We start from the raw sequence: 19,297 nt of genomic DNA on the forward strand, positions 1-19,297 counted from the left end.
GGAAACAAAGAACTGGATGTTGCCAAATTGTTACATAACTGCAATGGTTATATTGGCGCATAGCCCTACCCACATTTGCGCAAAGAAAATGGTACATCATTTATCCACAGTATGGAAGAATGAGCACATAAAAAAGAATGCAGAAAGGCTAGTGCAGAATTGTATCACGTGCCTGCAACACAATGTAGGAAAGGGAACCGTGACTACAGCAGGTAGTTTCGGCCCACCCTCTATGCCGTTTGAGGTGGTCCATTTTGATTTCATAGAAATGGAAAGGTGCCAGAACTACAAGTACGTGTTAGTGGTAATCTGTGCATTCAGCAAGTGGGTGGAGGCATATCCTTTAAAAGACTGTACTGCCATGTCCACAGCAAAAGTAATGCTGAAGGAGTATTTCTCCCGGTTTGGGTTGCCTCGTGTCCTGTGGTCAGACAACGGCCCCCACTTTGTGGGCGCAGTAGTGCTACAGATCTGTGCAGGTCTGCAAATAGAGAAGCGATTCCACAGTTCCAGGCATCCCAGTTCTGCCGGGCTTGTGGAGAGACACAACGGAATCCTGAAGTCAAAGATAGCGAAAATTTGCGCTGGGAGCAAGTTGAGTTGGGTGGATGCATTACCCCTAGCGCTGTTGTGTATGCGCACGTCTGTGCAGGCTAAGACGGGGCTCTCCCCTTATGAGATTATAATGGGGAGACCAGCAAATGTATGGTGCGCACCGCAGCCCAGAAAATTATTTGAGGTCGAGCATCCTATGTTAAGCACTTACTGTGGACTTTTAATACAAAAGTTGCGTTTGATTCATCAGCAGGTGCAGGAGGCGTTGCCGATGCGATATACAGGACCGGGGCACTCACTGGAGCCTGGGAGCTGGGTGCTAATCAGAAACTTTGAACGGAAGACAGCATTAGCACCCAGGTGGCGCGGCCCCTATCAAGTACTTTTGTCAACACAGACGGCCATCCGAGTGGACAGATGCAAGGCATGGATCCATGCTACCCATGCCAAAAGGTTCCCAGCGTCACTGAAAACTTTGCCTGATCCAGACGACGAAAAAAAGACAACGGTCTCGGAAACGAAAGAAACTGTTGCCAGTCCAGTGCCACAGCATCAGCCTGAGAGAGAAGTGAAAGTTGAAACAAAGCGCAAACGAGAAGTGAAACTCGAAACAGAGCCTGAGGAGGCTGCCAGTAAGGGGGAAGGGCAAAAAGTGCCCCACTGTTGCTCAACGGAAACAACATCACTGCCGAACGACACAAACCCTGCATTGCAAACACGAGCAGAAACAACGCTTGTACCCCTTTGGCGCCCACCAGTTCTCGCGAATGGACCAAAGCCAGAGAAAGAAACTACATCATTGCCACGACACCCATCGCTGCCCATCATTGTGCCACAGGCTGACACTGAGCCTGATACTGGAAATGCAAGGGCACTATTCACGGATCATACAATAGCAGGAGTGAATCGATATAATCTGCGGCCTCGACAGGCAAAGTGATCCATAGATCTTTGGTGCTTTTCTTTTTGGCCTTTGGTTCTACTCACGGACGGAGTAGGAACCAGGGGCATAGAGGAGAGAAGTGTGAGAATTATGCAAGTCGGACAATTCAAAACTCACGGCTCCTTGGTGCGCTTATAAAGTACATGTGTCAGGAGCCAGAGCAGGACAAGCTGGAAGCACATAAGTACTAAGGCTGATAGAGTACATGTGTCCTAAGCCAGAGCGGGACAAGCTGGATGCACATGGTACTCTATCAATAAAGAACTGTTCAGAAATTGTCTGAGCAGTGGGAGAAAGAACAACGAATCTTGCTCGGGAGTGGATAAATGATCCAGGCTGTGAAAAGGCTGGGAGAACTGAACTGTGACATTTTTCGTTGAACTTTTCTGGCATCAAGAACGAGAGACATTCACGACGAACTTCTTCGCCAGCAAGAAGAAGGACGATAAAGAACAAGTCAAGACCGGTTTCAGCTTCCTCCTGCACCCCTGCTAAAAAATAATAGATTTAGAGACTGTAAATTTAGGGAGAAAGCATGGTAAAAGGAATAAGGTACTGATTTGGACATTGGTCCTATGTTTCTTAAGTATGATGTAACAGCTATTACACTATGGTTCCTGGAGTACGTACACCCATTAGAAACACTTTTGCCAAAAAAAGCTACTGAAAGCCCGGTTCATGTAATCACTGGTACTTTGCCCCCAATGGAAGAAAGACATACAGAAGGTTACGGCAACAATACATTGTTGCTCATCATGAACATGACCCATGCGGTGTTAAAGAAAAAAGATTGCTGGGTTTGCGCCCATTTACCACAGCACGGTGGGAAAGGGATAGGCTGGTATGCACAACCATTGCCATTGATTTATTCCTGTGAAGTAACGTTAAGTGCAATGTTCTTTGGGAAATGGAACAAGAGTAATACGGGTCAGCTAGATGAGACCAATATGAATGAATGTAAGGAAGTAATCATGAGACCTGTGGGTTGTTCCATATTCCAAAAAGCTTGCGTATTTGCACTAGAACCCGTGAGAAAGAAAACACGAAAAATAACAAGACTAGATAGATTACATAGGCAGAATAGACCAACCCCGCCAGCAGAAAGAACATCAGTAATGAAATTTCGGATGAGGGATGAATGGAATAAAGATGCTGTGCCCCCTGCCTATGCAGTGGATCACAGCCCCAAAACTGCTCCCCTATGTCTGCAGAAAAAGGGTTCCTATAAAGTAGGAACGTTTAGCAACTGCCTGAACACAGTGGTTTTAAAACATGAAATAGAACCCGTGTACGTTGGAGACCCTGTTTATTTTATATGTGGAGAAAAAGCATATCCATGGGTACCTAGGAACTGGGGAGGTACATGCTACCTAGGTCTACTGTTTCCAGGAGTATTCCTCTTGGAGACAGCAGAAGTAGCCAGACGAACAAAAGGTAGAACTCAAAGGAGTAGTGAGGATGGAATGATAGCAATGGATATAGCCAAATCATTTATACCGTTCTTGTCCCAAATAGAAAACTCTTACAATATAAGAAAACTGTCTGGAATATTACAAAAAACAATAGATTCCACAACGGATATTTTATTGAATATGACGTTAGAAGAAAAAGGAATAAGACTGATGGCACTTCAAAACAGAATGGCTCTCGATATAATATCGTGGGGGAGTTTGCAAGCTCGTAAAAACTGCATGCTGTGTGTATATAGATGACTACTCCCCTACGATATTTAAAGCAATCCGGAAATTACATGTCGTAAGTTCCACACTCTCTACTGAAGCAGGGGGTTGGGGGATAGAATCCTGGTTCTGGGGATTATTGCGGTCTTGGGGATGGAAGTTAATTTCGATACTAATGATGGAACTCAGGATATTCATAACATGCTGCTGTTGCATACAATGCTTACCAATAATATGCACGGAAATAACTGATGGATGTGCCAAGGGATGTATGCACATGGTGTTGAGAGGAAAACAAACGCATGGCCGGAATAACAGAGACACTGAAGAAACAAAAATAGTAAAACAATTCATGGCGATAGACATTAATGATGGAGATGATTCAGATGCAGATACCCCAGACTCCTCCTCAGAAGAGGAGGATACAATGAATAAATAAGACGTTTGGCACACGGCCAAAAGGAGGGTTTGTCAACCTGGAAAAATGAATACCCTTCATTTGAATGATACACGTAACTTGATGGCCGTGGGCCAACCGTCTTATGCACCGAATTGGAGAAATATGAACTGCTATGCTTGACCGACGAGTGGCCATTTTAAATGTAGTAAGAATCGCCATTTTGCTTGTTAACCATTGCTCATTGCTTTTTGTCTAAAAACTGCTTTGCAGCTTGCAATTCTTGCGGATTCTGCTTACTCTGCTCAACTGTTAACATTGTTGTCTGAATATGAAAGGACAAGGTCGCGAGACTGAAGAGTTTGCTGAAACTCCTCATGAGCAGCCCAGAGAGAAATGCCCACGCTCCCTCTCTGTAGTCTTGGGAGGAAGCTGCAGGGCATTTAATCACTTCACAGCTGCCAGCCAGTCTCGTACGATGGTAGAATATGTTAGAATAATACAGTTAAAGGCTTGAATTATGCTTCTCTTACGGCCCCCCTTCGCAAAACCCTTCAGAACGTGTCGGCTCCCAGGACACGAATAGTACCTCATAGATAGCAAAGCTTGGAATGTGGCTCTTCCCCCGTGTACAGATTGCTTCCAAGAACAGAACCACCGTGTTCTAAAAGATGCCTCCGCACTTTCTAAATTGCACATTGTTACTAGAATAGACATCGAAAGCATTATGATCGTCATACTCGTCGGATATGTCCATCGTCATCCCGAGTTCAAAGGAACTTAATACAGAGGGGTGTTGAACATTACTTTGCTGATTGTATGATATGCATTTTGTATATATGTAACTGATGTACGTAATTCGCTTTCTTGCGTCCCTCAAGGTCTAGGAAACTTACCTCGTGGGGCGTGAGATCAGAATTGGCCAATTGATACTATCTTTTGCTTGCAATAAACCCTAGCATTGGGAATTTGAAACCTCGTGTCTGGCGCATCTTTTCGTGTATGGTCATTGCCATGTTTCCATAGCACGAGAGACCCCTAGGGGTCCCTTTCATAAAGAGATCCAACTTTCCATAAACCATCATCAAGAGCGGATTTCATTCGACATCATTAAGTCAGCCCATTACCCCATGTTTTGGGGTATGCCCTGGTTACAAAAGCACAATCCGTATATCAATTGGACAGCAGGATCATTATTCCTGGGCTCAGAGTTCTGTATGTCCCACTGTCTATCCCTGGATCCCTCCTTGATAACTCCTAAAGAACCACCAAGAGACCAAGAAACACCACTCATGGTTTCCAATATCATACAAGTTCCAGAGGCCTATCAGGGATATGCTGATGTATTTTCTACTGCCATAGTCCAAGCCTTACCCCCTCACAAGCCAGAAGACTGTGTCATAGATACAGATTCCTCAGCTGTAATTCCCTTCGGCAGAATGTTCATTCTTTCCGACCCTGAGAAAAAGGCCCTTCGGGAATACCTAGACACCAATCTTGAAAACGGCACCATAAGACCCTCGAAATCTACAGCGGATGCTTCGTTGTTCTTCGTTCACAAGAAGGATACCAAGGAACTCAGACCTTGCCTCGACTATCGAGGCTTAAATCAATGCACCCTCAAAGATCGGTACCCTCTGCCCCTGATCTTGGATATCCTGGAAGCTGTGAGAGGCGCCGTAATATTCACGAAGTTGGATCTCCGGGGTGCCTACCACTTAATCCGTGTCCGAGAGACGACAAATGGAAAACAGCCTTTAGAACACCCTTTGGTCACTTTGAATACCTAGTCATGCCCTTTGGACTAGCCAATGCTCCCGCAGTCTTTCAGCGTTTTATGGATAGGGTGTTCTCTGATATGTTGTTCCTCTTCGTCATTGTCTATCTGGATGACATATTGATTTTTTCCAAGGATCCTCTAAAACATGAAGAACATGTAAAGGAAGTACTACAACGACTTTGTGAACACAAACTGTTAGCCAAACCCGAAAAATGCTTGTTTCACGTTACTTCTGTTCACTACCTAGGATTCATCCTTAGCCGAGAAGGAATTGGTATGGACCCTTCAAATGTAAAGGCCATACTGGCTTGGCCCGCTCCCACATCTGTGAAACAAGTTCAATCCTTCCTGTGGCTCGCTGTCATGAGCACTGCTCCCGAGAAGCCAAGTCAAGACCAGCATCCCCGGAAGCAGGCTCACGACCCTCGACCCCGGCTCCAGCAAACCCCTATTGGGGCCCTTTGGACCATGTCCTGGCGCCTCTGGCGCCAGGCTCATAAGGAACCTCAGTCCCGGCGCCAGGGGCGCCGGGCTCATAATTCTTGCAAAGGTGCTTGGGTGGACCTACCTGTAGCAGACCATGCTGCATACTCACCTTTGCAAATGCTGGCAGAATGAAGTCCCCAGCCTTCTGCTGGGAGGAACTATTCCCTGAACTGGGACTACTTTCTTACCTGGGTGGGGCTGGTGCCACTCCTTAACTCTGGAACACAGGAACTCTTTTACCTGGGCGAGGCTGAGGAAGAAGACTCCCAATCACTCCAACACTATTTGAACCACACCCGATTGGGAAAACGTGCTTCGCGTTATTCTGCATCTGCAGCAGGATGCTCACCGAGTCAGCTCCAGCATTCCAGTGACATCTCCAGCTCCAGCTCAGCAACCTGTGGAAGAAAGACACGAGAACTATACTTACCATCCAGGAATCCAGACACCGGCAGAACCTGCAAGCAAAAGAAACATAAGGTTAGCAAGTTGCAACACGTTCGCAGCCGCGCTCGCTTACCTGATCCATCTGTGCTTTCACAGATTCTTCGCGGCCTTCTCTTCAGCAGCCTAACGGCACCTGTAAAGACAAAAAAAAAAAAAAAAAAAACATTGTTAAGTAGGAATCGGGTGAAGGCGGCCGCATTTACTTTTCTTACCTGCTTTTGTGCGCGTATTAAGATCTCTTCAACCGCAGCAGCCCGGCACTTGAAAACAAGAAAAGACATTATTTAAGTGCCATTAAAGACTGCAAGAAAGCCTAACACTTACGTGTTTCCCCACGTGCATCCGCGACTGGGAAAACGCCCGCAAGGTCCCGACACCTGCAAATAAGAAAAGAACATTGTTAGAGGTGCTATAATAAGGTCACAGATCATTATACTCACGTACTTCGCACGTGTAACGGCAACAGACGAACAACGCCCGCAACATCTCAAGACCTGAAAACAGAAAACAAGGGACATTATTGAGGTGTCATTGAAATTCCCATACCTACGTACAACCGCACGTGTCGCGCTCTCAGTGACCACGCCCTCAGCATCCAGGCACCTGAAAAAGACAATGCAAAGACTTCATTAAAGGTGCCCATCTCTTCAAGACTATAAACTCTTTATACCTACTGGCATCCGCTCGTGCAGTAACGGCGGCATCACCTTTTGGCATCTCAGCACCTGTGCCACTTCTAAGGCCACAAAAGACTTTGAGGACCTCCAGTGACGTAACTGGAACCCACGCACCCCTGCATAAGTCGCAGGATGGAGAGCCCAGCATTTATACACCTAAGGTGAGAGCTCACCAGGACATTGGACTTTCGGAGAGTTGGCGATTAGTGAGGAGGAAGTCCAGCCAAACGGTCATTAACCCTTTTTTCTTCTGCCTGCAGAAACCTTACCCTGCAAGCCAGACGGTCAATAAGAGGAAGCCCAGTCCAGAGAGTCATCCGAGCTCTACGCTTCTCAATTGAAGAGACTATAACAGTTCAGACGGGACCAGCGCCTCCGTGGGAATCAGGAGCGTTACACTCGCCAACTTCTACCGGAAGTTTATTTCTACCTTTTCCGAGATCGTTCAGCCGATCGTAGCTCTATTGAAGAAAGACACCCCCTTTATCTGGTCTACGCCGCAAGATAAAGCATTCCAACGATTGAAGACAGAGTTCACGCAAGCCCCCATCCTGACCCAGCCCGACATAAATCGCCCATTCCTAGTGGAAAAGGATGCCTCTAACTACGCCATAGGGGCGGTCTTGAAACAGGAACTTGAGGATGGACTGGAACACCCCATTGCTTACCTTTCACGAACCTTGACTCCCAGTGAGACACACTATTCCGTCCTGGAGAAGAAACTGTTGGCCATCCGCCAAGCCTTCACTGAATGCCAACACCTACTTCTGGGTGCTAGATATCCAGTTCAGGTCGCACAGACCATCGGAATCTCCAAATCCTACAGTCGTTGGAGTGCAGGAACAGTCGTCAGGCTCGTTGGGCCTACTTTTTTGCCCAATACCAATGCCAAATCACTCATGTTCCCGGATCACAAAACATGATTAATGACGCCTTATCTCGACGCCCTGACTACGTAGCCACTGAGGACAAGGGCTATCCTAAGATGTTTCCCCACACTATCTTTGTAGCTCAAGCAATCAACCTCCTGGAAGAATTCCGAGTGCAAACCCAGTCCTCTGACCTCTGGAAGGATATTTCAAGGAAGAATCCATGGAATCTAAGAGTTAAGGAAGAATATCTATTCAAGGACAATGCACTGGTCATTCCTACACAGAAATGACAACAAAGGATAATAAACCTCTGCCATGATACCCTTCACTCCGGTCATCGAGGTATAACAAACACCCTCCGTCTTATACAAAGACAGTTTTGGTGGCCTCGAATGAAGACCGACGTACAACAGTACGTCAAGGCTTGTGCTATCTGCACTCAAAACAAACATGAAAACAAGAGACCGGCGGGTCTTCTACTGCAACCATCACTGCCAACAAGACCATGGGAGTTTATTGCTACAGACTTCATTGTGGAATTACCACCTTCCCGAGGATACACAACCATCATGGTAACCATAGAGTTGTTCACTCATATGGCTCATTTTACACCTTTGTATAAACTACCATCCTCCTCAGAACTTGCTGGAATCTTCCTGGAACATATTTTCCGTCTTCATAGACTTCCTTCCAAGATCATATCGGACCGAGGACCTCAATACGTCTCACAATTCTGGAAACATCTGTGTCGTATTCTAGGGATCCAACGCGCTCTCTCATCAGGTTATCACCCACAAACCAACGGAGCCACGAACGTGTAAAACAAACTCTGGAGCAATATCTTTGTTGTTTTGACACCAAGGTTCAGGATGACTGGTCTCTCCTCATACCCCTGGCCGAGTTTGCCTACAACAATTCCGATCACTCAGCACTCAAGGTCAGCCCTTTCTATTGCAGTCAAGGTTTTCACCCCTCCGTTTTACCTTCTGTTCTTCCACATCCCACTCCAGTACCTACTCTCGACTCATGGATACAGACTCTCATCAGCATACGCAAGGAAGCCAAGGAACAATTGAAAGAGGCCCAAACACGCACTAAGCTTTATGCGGACTCCAAAAGAAGACCAGCGCCTTCTTATTCTGTTGGTGATCAAGTCTGGTTGTCCTCAAAACTATTACCGTGACATCTACGGCCAAACAAATTGGCCCCTCAGTACTATGGACCATTTTCCATAAAGGAAATCATCAATCCTGTCTCATTCCGACTCAAGCTACCTGATTCCTGGAAGAAAATACACCCAGTCTTCCACAGTTCCCTACTGAAACCTTACATCCAGTCCACCCGAAAATCCTGCAGACCCAGTCCTCTTGTTGTGGACGATCAGCTGGAATATGAAGTGTCCAGAATATGCGATTACAGGTATAAACGGGGTCGACTTCAATACCTGGTTGAATGGAAGGGATATCCTCCTAGCGAGAGAACCTGGGAACCAGTTTCTAACTTAAATACCCCTCGATTGCTTAGAAGATTCCATCTCATACACCCGGGCAAACCTGGTGGAACAGGTCTTCGGAGGAGGCATGCTGTCATGAACCATAGAACTTGCCCTTTCTGGACTTCCTGGTCCTTATCGCGACGGGGCTTGTATTCTTTGTTACTCCCAACATGGCCGCGCCAAGCGACTTGCCTCGCACCAGCCTTCACATCGCACACGGCACGTTCTACAAATTGGCCACGCCCCCGTGGCCCCGCGCGTCTCAATGCTATCATTAGGTAGTGACTTGACGTGTGTGTGCTGTTCGGCGAATCCACTATTCCTAGTTCCTGGTTCCTTCTTCCTTCCTTTCACCCCTTCCCTTTACCTGCTCCCGGAATCCTCATTCCTAGCGACCGCTACCTTTTTCCTGGACATCCTGGAACAGCGGCCTTCCCGGAACTCTGAACGTGCTCTGCAGCCGGACGAGACTCGAGCGAGCCTATACAAGACCTGATCTGTCCACAAGAGGAATCCTCCCGCGGACCAGAGCAAGAAGCGATCCCAGGTGAGACGGGGGAGATTTACGACACACTCACAGTAGTGACGACAGTCCAGAAGAGAGAAAAAGAAAGGAAGATGCCTGTAACTATATACGAGATAAGGAAGAAAGAGGCAAGAGATCGAATATATCGACAGATGTAGACCGAGAAATTAAGCGATGGAAAGGAGAAAAGGGCCGGGCTGACAGGATAACGCTCGTACAGAACAAATGGATGGGGTGATGGGGGGATTGATATTACTCAAGTTAGTTGGGGAAAGCATTGAGGAGGTTAGGCAGAGTGAAGATAGGACAAGCAAAGAAAAGAAGGAGAAGAAACGGGAAAAGAGATTGAGGGAGGATGAGCAAGGAAGAAAAAGCAGGGATCGACAGGAACATATATAGGGAGGACAAAAAACGGGCAGAGGAACAAAGGAAGTATGACAATAGATAAAGAGAGATAGAAGAAAGGGATAGGAAGGGAAAAAAGAGAGAGAAAGGCGAAGCACTAAGAGTGAAGGACAGATGGTTACAGAGAAGGAGAGAAAAAGAAGAACGAAGACAGGAAGTGAGATGCCAAGCTCATCCCTAAGGAATGAACGAGGCTGAGTGAAGAAATACGATGGGATAGAGAGAGATTCTCCTGATAAAGGAAATAACGGCATAAACACTTAGAGTAACACTAGAAGAAGAAAGATATGACGCAGGAAATATTGGAGAAAGGATCCATAAGGTCTATCAGCAATTAAGGAAGAACAGTGAGTATGGAACTCAGGGGGCGGTCACTGATCCCTGGTACCTCCACTATGAAATGAGGAGGAAAACATGTTCAGTGATGAACGTCAAGCACCGTCTTTGAGCAGATTAAATTTAGATAGAGATGAAGGGGACGATAGTCACACTAGTTGGGGTCTAGCAATGTCAGATGAGAAAAGAGAGTCAGGTCATGAGACAGGAGGGGAGGGTGCATGCGCCCCCCCCCGGGTAGCCAACGGACGGATAAAGAAGTAAGATGGACAGATCTGGAACACCCTTAAGAAAGACAACCAGATCCCATATCATATGCTGAGCTTCCCCGAAGACGATCATGTAGTGAGAAAGGAGAGTCTCCACTGTGTGAAAATAGGTTAAGGTTGTTACCAGCAAGAAGACAAATAGGGACAATTACCCCTGCCATAGATAGACGACTAGTGGGATCCGACTATGTGATGAGGTCCTCGCTGTTCCCCTTGTTAGAGAAGGGGGGGAGCAAGACCACAATACATTCCATGGCCACAGGTAGATAAGGATAACTTAAAATGCAAGCTCTCTAGTTTAACTTCGGGAGCTGAGAAATGGATATACAAATTAGAGACAATGACAGGAGGAAACACACTGGCCATAGGAGACATAAAAGGTCTATTGGCAGCTATTCTTGGGGAGAGGGTTGACGATATATGGAGGCAAGTGGGGTATGCAAGTGTGACAGCACAAAACACAGGCGCATGATGGAGCGCAATTTAATAATTGCAGGGCAGATGTTTGGAGGGCTCTCAGGGTACAGTATCCTGATACATCTGATATGGGTGCAATTATGACACATAAAATGAAGGAAAATGAAGACCCTATTGCTTACATTCAGGATATTCAAGAGAAATGGCAGCTTGAAACTCATGAACTCTGAGAAAAGACAGTGGCACTATTTTATCATATTCTGTTTCAGGGATTGCCAGAACCGGTACAGAGACAGATGAAAAAAAAAGTAGGATTGGAAGAAAAGCCAAGGGCTGAAATACATTTAACTATTGTGCATCATTGTCAGTTATTACAAGAGTAGAACAAAAAGAAAGATAAGAACAGAAAAGTGGGGCAGTATTGACAAGTGGAGGAGTAGAAATGCAAGAAGCAAAAAGTACGTTGCAGGTGAATAATTCACACCCGACGGATCAAAGTGGGTACGAGTTTGTGCCCCAAGGTAGAGGTAGAGGTTTGAGAGGAAGAGGAGGTGGATTACAGAACACCCAGGGTGGATTTCAGAACACTCAGAATGAGAGTCAGAATTCTCAGGGAGGATATAACCAAGGAGAATTTGCCAGAGGGCCGCCACCGGTATTTTGGGATTGTGGACAGGGCTTTAAGTGGGGTAAGTAATCGAGGGGGGGGGCCCTCATTTGGGGGCGTGGCTTGTGGGAGGGGCGTGGCCTAAAAAGTACGCAAATCGTAAGGTATACACACAAATATATATACATGCTATATATTTGTGTGCGTACCTTACTATGGTTTGTGTACTATGAAAGCCATGTTTTCTAAACATAGAAATATGTAACATATTTCTACGTTTATAAAAGATGGCTTGCAAAGTACACAAACCATAGTAAGGTACGCACACAAATATATAGCATTTATATATATTTGTGTGCATACCCTACGGTTTTACTAGTTTTCAGGCCATCTTTTTTAAACATTTCGGGTTTATAAAAGATGGCTTTAAAAGTACACATTTCAAGCCATCTTTTATAAAGCTTTGACTACGGACAAAATTGTCCGTCGGCAAAGCTTTATAAAATATGGCTTGAAATGTGTACTTTCAAAGCCATCTTTTATAAACCTCGAAATATGTCGAGGAATCCCCAGGTTCGCCAAGGGTTAAAGACGCCTTGGCGACCTGGGGAAACAAAGGGACAGTAAGTCAGTAACTGCCTCTGGTGACCTCTTGCGCAAGGGGTCACCAGATGGAGTTACTATGACTGACGGAAGTGGCAGCCAGTCACAGCCTCGCTGTGGCTGGCTGACACTTCTGTCAGCTTGCCTGACTTCATTGCAGGCGCATCTCCCGTCGCGGCTGCGGCCGCGACGGGATAATGCATACTGCAATTCCCGCCAATGTTGCTGTAGGACGGGGGCCCCGGCAGGGCCCCGGCTCAGTCCCACATTTTGGAGACTGCCGGGGCCCGGCCCCGGCAGGCCCCGGCCCACTTTAAGCACTGATTGTGGAATAACAGGGCATATTGCACGCGTGTGTAGGGGCCGAAGGAATGTGCAACAAAACAGACAGTTTTCAACAGTGGAGACAGCTTATCCATTGCAACACAGCACACAAGAGGGCTTTGCCCAGGATCACACATCCTATCAGGCACATGTGTGGCAAATACAGCAGTTTCAACAGCAGGGGCAAAAGCAAATGCACCCTATAGAGGAGCAGCTGAATGCCTCTGCAGGAAGTCCCGCCCCCATTCTTCCTATATGTTGGAAACTGGAAATCGTGACATGCACAACACCAGTGATGGTGCCTATTTCAAGGAGAGACTTCGAGAAAAGGTATCCATTGAGAAAACCATATATGATGTACCCGGTAGAGATGAAAAGCTCTTGGAGGAGATCCAAGAAGGAATCTGAAGATGAGACAAAAAGAGGCTAGTGATGTCACAAGAAATTAGCGTGATGCACTGAGAATGGTGGTCAAAGAAGAAGATGCATAGACCTTATAGAATCTGATGACGAAGTAAAGAATTGAGTCAACTTTCATATGTGGAATGAAGATTGCATGTGTGAAGAGCACTTTAGAAAATGCAAGCTGTTTTATAACTGTACAGATGCAGAAATACAAGTAGACTAAGTGATCATAAAAGCTAGCTATACGTAGTGAATAGACTGCAGGCAGTGCTGCCATTATATGGAATCTGGACATCGGTGTCACACATTTAGTAAGCTCAGACCCATGAAGAAAGAAGGATCAGAAAGCTGTGTCACAGTAAAAAAACAGCTGAAGATCGAGGAAAGGCCTGAAATAGCTGTCTGGCCTGGTGTCAAAGGATGCAGCGACCAAGAACCGGTTATCTATCCTTGAAGAACAGTGAATGTGAGAAGCTGAATCAGCCCTTGTTAAGGTTTAAGAAAGAACACCATGAGGGCCAAGTTTATTAATTCAAGACAATTAAATGCTCCAAAACAGGCCGAAATACAGTCTCCGGTCACGTGAGTCAAGGATGGAAATAGGAGTTGGGCGTACAGACCTGAACTACGATAAGAGTTTGCCTATGCTCCCTTTTATTCTCAGGAGTAATGATACTTTGCAAGGACAAGTTCAAAGACAATCTGACAGACGGCATGAGCGGTGAGACATGTTGGGCTAATTGGGTGGGGAGACATGGTCAAGACCACCCACTGGCACCTGGGGTACGAGCTTACGTGCTGCTAGTGAGGCGAATGTTCCAGACGGGTAGAAGTGTGCCAACCGATAGTAGAGGGCCATATAACAAAGGGTCTTATAGTTTTATAGCCAATGGTGTACCGTGTATCTAGTAACTGATGAAGATGGCTTACCCTAGGGGTGGGCATAAATTGTCCACCTGACAGTAGAGACCCAATCACAACCCGATCCCTTAAAGAAAGTATACTTAGATGTTCCCCTTAAACCAATCACAACCCCCATAGGTTTTCTTAGTTTGCCACATAGTATGACGTCATGTATGACACATTTTTAGTATATTAATGTGTTTTTTATGCAAAATGATTGAGTGCTTGAGCCAACGTCCGTTGATGTCCATTGTAACTCCCTGTTTTAGTCAATTGAAAATAAAACCGTTGGGGGAGACTTTTTGCCAACTTCCTGAGCCGGTCTTATTATTTGTGGAAAGAGTTATTCTGCATCCCATCCTGAGTATGATGTGTCACTGGTTAAAGGGGACCCCAAAAGGGTTCACACCCACCCCAAGGGCAGTCGCAACAAGCATCCATGCAAACACAGCAAAACGCGAATACAAGGCACATACTGACACTTAGGATAGGGGGTGTCATTGTGGTAGGAGAAAATCTTTTCACTGGGATGGGGATGAGTGTATACCCTCAATAGGACAGCTCACAGGATCACTTGATGGGTTCAGTACTATCTGTGACACCAGACCCCGAAGAGGAACCACAGGTCAATGTGACGATAGGGGGCAAATCCTTTTATTTTCTTGTAGACACTGGGGCGTCCCGCTCTTGTATATGGGAGGGGAAATATCCAATGTCAGGTATTGCCATGAATGCTCAAGGCTTCTCTGGAGCTACCAATTTAGTTCCTTTTACTGATAGGTTATCTGTTTCTATAGGGGAATGTGACATGTCTGTTCCCTTCTCATATTTACGACAGACCCCAGTAAACATTTTGGGAAGAGATTTGTTGACGAAACCTAACATGATGATTTCTCTCACTGATCAGGGAATAGTGTGCTCCACTCCAGGAATACACTATTTAAACATAGGAGGGTTCATACTGGCATTCACAGGGCAGGTGGCTCTACAAGGGGTCCCGGTAGATCCAAAAGTCTTCCTGTATGGATACAAAAAAGGTAGAAAGCGCCCCACTCTAGAAAGCACATGACATGATAACCTGTTCTGTGGTTTTTTTCCCACTTTGAGAGTCCGCACCCATCGCTTTTTGCTCACTGTACTTTTTACAAAGGAGGAATATACATTAGCATATTAGTCTTTGTCCCACCCACAAGGGCAGTCCAGCACAGAAATGCCAGGCAAACCTCTTTTGAACAAGAGTAGCAACAGTAACCCCAGACACATGTTTCAGCCATGTTGGGCCTTGTACAGGTTATTCCTGTATGAAGTGAGCATTTTATTGACATGGCTACCTGGGCTAGTAGGAAAGAGTGTGAGGATACCTGATGAGTTCCTATTTAGACCACAAATCCCTATGGATGAGGAAGGCAGACAGACTATTCCTATAGAACTGGAAGCAGCTATAGTACAGGGAGGTTCCAGCAATGCTTGAAGGGGTGGATGACAAAGGTATCATGGAGAACGGTGATAGCTCTTGAAGAGGGGTACAGATTGACCATCATCGATACGTTCTTCTCTAAACATATCTCGATCTGTTATATCAGAGTGGTGTTCTTTATGAGCATTACATACTGAATAAAGATTGAATAAATAGAATTCCCACAGCGAATGGCGATAATGTGGCAATGACCAGCATTTTTCCAGGAAGACCTAGAAAAGGTGCCAAGTGTCCTTTGGACCATGCGCCCCTATGACATAGGCCTGTGGAAGGGAATCGGGAGGTTAAAATAAAGAAAACAGTACCCTATATCCAGAGAAGCTGATGAAGGCATATTCCAGACTATTTCAGCACTGATGAATCAGGGAATCCAAGTCCCATCGGAGTCATTGTGCAATACTGTATCCGATATAAAATTCTGAAGGGGGTTGTGCAGATTTATCCAGGAATTATGCCCTCTTAATCAGATTGTAGCAGCAGAGTTTCCTTTAGTTCTTAATCCTGCAACAATATTGTGTAGTATCCCATTTGAAGCTAAGTATTTCACAGTGATTGATTTGAAAAATGTGTTTTTCTCGATCCCACTGCATGAGGACTCACAAGACCTGACTTTCTTTATGTTCAGACAAAAGAGACTAATACAGACTTGTTTACCACAAGGGTATTGTCCCCATCAATCTTTAACAGGGTCCTACAGATGGATTTTGGTAATATTGAACTCAAAAGTGCAGCAATTCAGTACTTAGATGACATATTGATTTGCAGTAAAACAGAAGATGAATGCAGACAAGATCTGTTATGTTCAGTTAATGACTATATTAGCAAACAAGGGATACAAGGTGGACAAGGAGAAATCACAGTATTGTCAGGAAGAAGTGTTGTACATAGGTCAGTTAATTTCACATAAAGGACAGAAAGTGACACCTGAAAGAGCTGAGGATATTATGAAAATGCCAAAGCCAAACACATTGAGGAAAATGCAGCAGTTTCTGGGCTTGTGCAATTATTGCAGAGCCTGGATTTTTGAATACAGCACATATACCAAGCCACTTTTGCTAGCGATAAAGAAAGCACTAGTTGGTAAGGAAAAGATAGTATGGAGCGAATAAATGGAGGAAGGATTTGAGGAGTTGAAAAAAGCAATTTGTACAGCTCCAGTTTCAGGATTTCCCAACTAGAGTGAGGAATTGTATTTATTTTCACACACATATGGTGCAGTAATGACAGCAGTGCTCATACAAAGGACAACATTGGGGTACAAACCTTTGGCATAAAACAGAGGGATTTTAGATCCCGTTATGAGGGGCCATTTCCTGTGCGAACAATCTTTGGCTGCTGCCGCATTTGCTATAGAGAAGTCCATAAGTATTGTCATGGGATGGTCCATGACTCTTTATGTGGAGCATGCCTTATTTGTCTTTTTAGAGAAACCCAAGGGGACGTTAACGTCCCAAAGTGCTTCAGCTTTTGAAGTATTGATTTTCAATCTAGCGATTCAAATCATGAGGTGTAAAATAGTGAACCCAGCCACATTTGTAGTTGAACCTGTAGAAGAAGGTGATCATGTGCATGACTGTGCAAACTATGTTGAATTCTATGATGATATACCCTGTGTGAAAGAAATTGTTTTGGCGGGAGGGGAAATTCTCTTTGTTGATGGTTCTTCGAAAATTGGCCAGACTAGTGGGGGAAGGCATCCAGGCTCTGCAGTTATAAGACACTGGTTAAATTGTGAATTTGAGCTAGTAGCGAGTGCAAGACTACATCTCACTTTTCAGTGCAAGCAGCAAATTTTGTAGCGCTTACTGTCTCACTTGTGAAACATGAAGTGCAGGAAGTGACGATGTAAAGTGACTCTGTCTATGTGATGTCAACAGTATATGCAGGGCTGTCACACTGGAAAAGGAGGGGCTATCTCCATGCAGACACCTCTCCAGTGCAATATGCATTCTTATTGGACGGGCTCATTACAACTCCCAGTAGCCATAGCGGTCGTAAAATGCGCAGCACATACTAAACGAACAGAGTTTCTCTCTCGCGGAAATGAAGCCACTGACATAGAAGCCAAAAGAGTTGCGTATTCTCCAGACATTTTGAGTTTTGATACTGAAGATACTAAAGAAGTTTTGACTATAAGCATGCTATTAGGAGAAGGGTTTAATATGCTGTCAATTATGCAACTAATAGAAATTCAGGGCAGAGCCCTGCAATAGGAGCAGGAACTATGGAAACATAGGGGGGTGTTCTTTATCCCCCACGGAAGCATTATGGTGACAGAAAAGCACTGGAAAGTCAGTGACGCCAGCTGCATTATTGAAAGTTGCACTTGAGCAACTGATTTACCCCTCGCATATAACCAGAGAAAGTCTTGCTGCCATGATTGCAGAAGACTGGTTTGTTCCCAATCTGTTGGAACACATTGCACAGTTCATGGTGAATTGTATTGTGTGTCAAATGTTTGCTGCTGGGCATACACTGAGAACAATCAGAGGAGTAATACCTCGACCGAATGGTGCATTTCAACATCTACATGTCGATTACATTGATATGATGCAAACGTGTAATGGATACAGGTATCTATTAGTGGTGGTGTGTCCCTTTTCTAGGTGGATCAAAGCTGGTTCGTGTACACACCCTGATGCCACTTGTGCAGCAACATTTTTAGTTTGCAAAGTCTTCCCAAGGTGGGGTGTGCAAGAAGTACTAAGATCCAATAATAGGCCACATTTTGTCAATGAGTTGTTCAAACAAATAGGGCTTCTTTTGGGCATAAAGCATATGATTTCTTCTGCTTATCACCCACAAGCAAACTGGATATGTTAGAGACTCAATGGCCTCCTCAGGAGAGGATTGCCAAGATCAAATTGACTTAAAAAAGGGATGGCTATATTGCCTACCCCTAGCCTTATATGCAATTGGAATCAGCCAGGCTCTGCCCACCTCCTCACCCCTCATGAGTTAGTGACAGGGCGTCACATGAGAACACCTCTTATGCCTCCATCTAGAGTAAGGAGTGATGCCTAGAGTGTAGCGAAGACTCTAGGTGATGAGATGCACGATTATTTGACATGTATGACTACCACTGTTTCTTTCATTTCAGATCAAGTCAAGCATCAGAAGGAGGGGTCAAGGAATGTGGAAGAGGACAATCCAGCGACCAATCCAAGTGAACTATTGTCACCGCCAAAGTTATATATTGGTGACTTCATTCTCATTAAAAATGTTACTGAAAGGTGGCGCAGACCTAGGTTCAATGGTCCCTTTAGTGTTGAGGAAGCAGTTAAGGTATCAGGAAGACGAGCTTGGCTGTATTTAGGTAATGTAAAAATCTATTAATGCAAGACCCTCCCTCCAGCAGTTGCTGACCCAGAAGCAAGACAAGAAGAAGAATTTCTGCGTGTGCAGACTTGATCAATGTCCAAGAAGAGGGACGATAAAACAGCAAGTGATTAGCACATTTTTCTTTTCGACTGGAATTCAGTGGACACTCTTTATATATTTTAGCCGGAAGTGCGTAGACCTGCAGCGAAATTCCAGAGGCTAAAACAAACTTTTAGAAATGTGTTGAAAGAATACATGTTGCATTAGTATTATGCCTAAAAGTCAGTTAGTGATTAGAAATTGGAAGAGAGATCAGTATCCAGGTTAATTTTGTGGAGAATATCTATTTTAAATTATAAAATACATGCTACCT

Source organism: Ambystoma mexicanum, chromosome 2p (genome assembly GCF_040938575.1).
Source record: "Ambystoma mexicanum isolate Mex_15411 chromosome 2p, UKY_AmexF1_1, whole genome shotgun sequence".
NCBI classification, from domain to species: domain Eukaryota; kingdom Metazoa; phylum Chordata; class Amphibia; order Caudata; family Ambystomatidae; genus Ambystoma; species Ambystoma mexicanum.